We start from the raw sequence: 6,000 nt of genomic DNA on the forward strand, positions 1-6,000 counted from the left end.
AAGTTCCGGAGGTCCATACTTAACCTGAAACTGTTCTGAACCTGAAGCACCACTTTAGCAAATGGGACCTCCCGCTGCTGCCGCCGCGCCACCGGAGTACGATTTCTGTTCTCATCCTGAAGCAAAGTTCTTAACCCGAGGTACTATTTCTGGGTTATTGGAGTCTGTAACCTGAAGCGTATGTAACCCGAGGTACCACTGTAGTCGGTTAAGGACACCAAGAGTTGTTAGGCTCTACCCTGAGTAATACATTCGATTTGCAAGGCATTCAGGACCCAAGGTATAACTGTATATAGGTAAAGGTAAAGGTACCCCTGCCCGAACGGGCCAGTCTTGACAGACTGTGGGGTTTGTGCGCCCATCTCACATTTATTGGCCGGGGGCCAGCGCTGTCCGGGGACACTTCCGGGTCACGTGGCCAGCGTGACATCGTGACAGTTATATATATATAACTGTATATAGATATAGCTATAAAATCATAACAGAAAATACACAATATACCTGCTAGCCTGTTTAGTACACCAAATCCAGTAACTCTGGCTGTGTAGACAAGACAACTTTTAAAGCACATTCAAAGCACATTTTTCTCCTCAAAGAATTCTGGGCACTGTAGTTTATGCCTCACAGACTTACAATTCCCTGCAGATCCCAGAATTCTCTCTGTGTGTGTGTGTGTGTTTTCAATGTGTTTTAAAGGTATAGAATATAGACAAACCTATTTGTCTGTGAAGAAGACCCGTTTCTTCTTCCCTTTCCACACAACATTCCTTGTGCTTTGTTTCTTCTGCGTCCTTCAGGGAACGTGGCTGCCTTTGTGAGTCTGGATGGGCCACCAACATCATCCAACATAAACCACTAAACGACAGAAAGCCACCGCCATCGCCATCACCCCCTTACACACACACAAACACACTTTCCCATCTGGCCTTGCTTAGAGTCAGCCTTTCCGTCAAGCACAGCCAAGAGAGCATCGCAGAAGCCAACATCAAAACAGAGAGAAAGAGGCAGCCACAAATCAAGCGAAGCCAGAAATCAAGCGATTAACCCACAGTCAACAACCCAAAGCCATACCCTGATATATTTATATATATATATATAGTGGTTTATTTCAGATACTCAGATACATAAGCTAGGCTCCAAATGGTTCCTTAAACCAGGATTAGTCGCCAAGACAGAATGCCTAGTTGACATCTTGGGGCCAGGCAGCTCAAAAGCCTTGTTTGTTTCAGTATGACTTTTTGGTCCCTGAAATTTATTCTGATTGTGCAGATAAAATATAACAGATAGAATTCTACAGGATGCGTTGCTAAGTGTGTGGAAACAGTTAAGATCCAAGCATCTCTAGACATTCACCTTCAGATGGTGGAGATGTGAAGTGCTATCCTGGCACCCAGGCATCTTCACTTGCTTGCAGGTGGGCAATAGCCAGGTGCAAAATGCGCTTGACAAATCTGGAACACTGCCACCATCACTCCACACAGCAACCGCTCTGGACCTGACATTCATAATCCGAGGCACTTCCCTGTGTGTCGTCTCTGAGGGCAGTCTGGAGAGTGGCAACACAAGAGGCCTTTTTAGTGGTGGCTCCCTGCCTGCAGAACGCTCTCCCCAGCGAAGCTCAACTGGCGCCGCCTTTATTTTTTGGAACCAGGAAAATATTGCCCTCTTTTACACAGACTTTCGACTACTCGTGGCCTCTTTTAGTGGGGCAGGATCGGTTAAACCTGCCTTTTACTTCCATTGTTGCGCTGGAAGCGGGGTTATGGGTTGTGTTTGCTGTAACTGGTTTGTAAAGTCACGTTGGTTCACTTTTGTGAGGAAAGCAGCTAACAGATACAAATAATAACACTATATTTTTATAAGGGGGGAAACCAAACAGCAAGGAGGCGAGCAAGCAAGTGGCTTGGATGGCAGGCAGCCCAGGCGAGCTGCTGAGGAGGAACAACATTTAAAGGAAAGTAGACACTCCAGAGAGCAATTGGGCATTTAAAGATCTGCGAGGGAAGGGGGTGGGTGTTTGGGAACAGCTGAGCGGGAGAGGAGTTTGGAGCAAGCCATGGGGTGGGTTTGGACAGGTTTAAAGTAGGGAGAATCCAGGAGGTAGGGGGTTGCTGAGTAAAGTGAGCAACAACAACAGCCCCTAGTAATATTAACAGCAAAGGATCCTGTTGTATTAAACAAGACTGCAAAATATTATCAACTAACAGTGCAAGCCTACATGTGCCTAGTTATTCAAATTCAGTGTGATTTCTCCTATTAAGTACTACAGAATTGCAGCACTCTTGCCTCTTGCTTTCCCACCCTCAAAAAGGAAAGTCAGGACGGATTTCAATAGATATATCACACCACAAATAAAATGTCATAAATTGGAATACTGTTGAACTCACCCTATAACCCAAAGCTTGCGAAATCCTATACAAGCTCCTGCCTATTTTCCATTGTAGATGTTTAGATGGAGGGATTTAGATTGGGGAAACCGCAAGACGGAGGGAGGGGGAGAAAAAAGAATTAAACCTTTTTTTTTTCCTCCCACAGCCACAGGTGCATTAAAAAACTTTATAAAACCAGGAGTCATACAATGAGAATTAAAGTCACATGGTTAAGGCAACGAGGGAGCACCTAACATGCCCAAGCTTTCAAATTGTAAGGAAGCATTGCAAGTTTGTTTCTAAAAATATTCTAACAATCATTCAGGGGCTTATTAATTAGAATCATAGAGTTGGAAGGGAATCATCCAGTCCAACCCACTGCCATGCAAGAATCTTTTGCCCAATATGGGGCTTGAACCCACGACCCTAAGGGCAGGAACGGGGAACCGGTGGCCCCCCTCATACTGCTGGACTCCAACTCCCATCAGCCCCAGCCAGAATGACCCATGGGTGATGGGCGTTGCATCCATTAACACCAGAAGGGTCCTTGTTTTAAGAATTATTCATGGAAACAGAATGAGAACCTCAGGGATTCCATTGATTATTATTTCTTCTTTTCCCCTCCCACTTTTTTTTTAAACACATTTTAAAGCACATAGTTTTTTACACATAGTTAAAGCACATAGAAGGTACGCTGGTGGCGCTGTGGTTTAAACCACAGAGCCTAGGACTTGCCAATCAGAAGGTTGGCAGTTCGAATCCCCGCAATGGGGTGAGCTCCTGTTGCTCAGTCCCTGCTCCTGCCAACCTAGCAGTTCGAAAGCACATCAAAGTGCAAGTAGATAAATAGGTACCACTCCGGCAGGAAGGTAAACGCGTTTCCGTGCGCTGCTCTGGTTCGCCAGAAGTGGCTTAGTTATGCTGGCCACATGACCCAGAAGCTGTACGCCGGCTCCCTCGGCCAGTAAAGCGAGATGAGCGCCACAACCCCAGAGTTGGTCACGACTGGACCTAATGGTCAGGGATCCCTTTACCCTTTACCTTAAAGCACCTAGAACAGACTTCAGGTAGGAGCTGCTTAAACAAACAGAATCTCATGACACAGCTACTGCGCCCATTTTACAGCTGCGGAGCCGAGGCCTGAAGTATTCACCCAGCTGAACAGGGTTTGACCCCTGGGCCTTCCTCACCAATGTGCAAACATGGATGTCACCCAGAGTTTCATTTTTAAAAGAAAAGAAGTAGCAACCCCAGCTCCAAGTCAATCCTTCCAGGAGTTCATGCCCTCTCACCTGGAAGCCCATTGCCTCACTCCATAAAGCAGTCGGAAGTGACTACAAGGCTGGCTCATGGCTTTGTGACTACCACATCGAGGGGTGATTTGCACATATGAATGAGGCAAGCCAGGCAGAGCTGCTGCAATACTTCAGCCACGTTTTTTAAAAAAACAGAGGAGTCCATCCCATAGTCACACCCTCCAAGCTGCAAATCAGTCAGGTGATGGTCTGTAGATGAATGAAGTGAACTGCCTCCAAGCTTGTTAGCAGTGAAGGGGAAAGCATTCTGCATCTACTCAGAAACAACAACCCCTCCACATACTTCAAGGTGTGCTCCATCCCTGGTACCAAAGATGCCTAAACACAACTGACTGTCACTCTCCTCCAGCCACTCCTCTCTTGCCAAGTCCACTCAAAAGCAGTTGTCAACACAGGGCATCCTTAGCTAACAGCTCCATCCCTGCAAGATGAACAACCAGAGCCAGGCGGCCGTTCGCAGATAGTGTGCCTGTGTGTGAGGAACAGCTTTTCCCAAGATGGAGAAGCCGCATTAATTATTACATTATAATCCTCATCTTTTAAAGTGTTTTCCGGTCAACATTCTCCGCTACGATCTGTAGTTTTAACCTCACCCTCCAAACCTGGGGAGAGGAGGAAGGGGGGAATATGTCGAATATCCCAAAGCTTGGTCCTCACCGGTGCCCCCTCACGCAAAACGCACCCCACAATAACAACAGCCCTGCTTTCTTCCACCCAAGGACAACGATCAGCCCTTGGGGGGGGGTGCATGTGTACATGTTTGGAAGGAGCCATACAGCCTCGGATATAATGCGTTGCCAAGGAAGGGCTGGCGCAGCAAACCTTTCCTGGTGGATGCTCAGATATTTTCCAATTTGGGGTGTATCTGCAGATCTCTCCCCCCTCCCTCCCCCCCCAAGCCCCCAACCAGAAGCAGCCCCCTCCCCAACCCTCTGCATGCCTCCCCCCTCTCTCTCCTTCCACCCTCCAGCCCAGAAACTGCATCCCACCCCTCCATCCCCTCCTTTGTTGCTGTCTCAGCAAAGGCAGCCACCCTGAAGAAGGTCTCCCTTTTGAATCCCAGCCTCCCTCCTGCACTGGGTGGGCTTACCTCCTTTCTTCTGACCGCGCAAGCTTGCTTTTTCCTTTTTTCCGCCCTTTTTTTTTTTTGCAGAGGGAAGGATCCGGCCTCCGCCGGGCTGATCTTAGGCCGCCTGCTCCCTCAAACAGAAACAGCTGTAGTAATCCTGGTGGCAGCAGCAGCAGCAGCAGCAGCCAGCCACTCCCTTCGGATGCAGGCTCGCTGCATCCAAGTCACAAGGAGGAGAAACGGGGCGCGTGGACAAAAGGCGACGCCGGCGAGGACGGGGCGCCTGCTGCTGCTGCGAAGGAGCGTCCGCGCCGCCTCCCTGCATGAGTCTCGGCTCCGCGGGGGAAGCAGCGAGAGGGGGCGGCCCAGCGGGCTCTCGCGGGTCCCCTGCGCGAGATGCGCGCAAAAGCAGAGCTCGCCGCCGCCGCCTTCGCGCCGCTTTGCAGGCGAACAAAAGGGGAAGGAGCCGAGCGGGAGGCGGGAGGGGCGCTCCAGCTGTTTTCACCAAGGCAGGCGCACAAGGTTGGATCTAGGCGCCGGCGTCTCTGCGTTTCTCGCGGGCAGGCGCTGCAGCGGAACTGAGGCGGGAGGGCGGGAAAAAGGCTCGGCGCGTCGTTTGGAGGGGGTGAAACTCATTTTTGCATATTTTTTCCGCCAGCGAGCTGTCTTAAAAATATGTTTAGGGTGTGGGGAATTCAAACCTGCAGTTGTTTTTTTACGACTGGACAAAATTTAGCTTTGTGTGTTGAAGATGCACCGAAACCAAAGCACTTTAATTTTCCTTTCTGGAAATGTCAGGTAATGCTGAAGAAGAAGAAGAAGAACTGCAAATACAACAACAACTGCAAATACAACAACTGCAAATACTTGCTGATCACCTTTAATTATTTCTATGCACACACATGTGACTTTCCAAGCAAAGCTAAATTATATTAATTTATATCTTTATTCAAAATAGCTTTTGAATTCCCAAGTCACATTGCAACTTTTTAGGACCCCTCATTTTTGGAAGTTGAATCTGGACAAATTCAACATGCCCGCCACACTGTGGATTTTTTTATTTTCTTTTTTAGCAGAGTGCACTTTGCAAAGTAGGAACAGGTTTGGGGAGCGAGACCATAGTTTGCTGCTGAGCCTTTCATGGTGAAGTTCTCTCAGGCCTGGAGCTTCAGACTCCTTCACCAAGGAGCCGAAGTCCTCCTGAAAGGCCAGTTACTGTACCTCTTGGGGAGGGTGTGTCTGCCTG

General features: G+C 48.6%; 1 protein-coding gene across 3 annotated transcripts in view; it reads right to left on the reverse strand.

The window, feature by feature from the left end:
• The window catches only part of CLIP2 (CAP-Gly domain containing linker protein 2), a 74,873-nt gene extending 69,629 nt beyond the window's left edge, over nt 1-5,244 (reverse strand). The window contains exon 1 of one of the 3 annotated variants that reach the window (XR_014214076.1): nt 4,776-5,244. The gene's annotated coding sequence lies outside the window, so the exon portion shown is untranslated. The remainder of the gene's footprint in view (nt 1-4,775) is intronic. The other 2 variants (XM_082201212.1, XM_082201215.1) reach the window with 2 other exon arrangements.
• Nucleotides 5,245-6,000: the final 756 nt, after the last annotated feature.

Source organism: Podarcis vaucheri, assembly GCF_965113315.1.
Source record: "Podarcis vaucheri genome assembly, chromosome: 15".
Taxonomy (NCBI): domain Eukaryota; kingdom Metazoa; phylum Chordata; class Lepidosauria; order Squamata; family Lacertidae; genus Podarcis; species Podarcis vaucheri.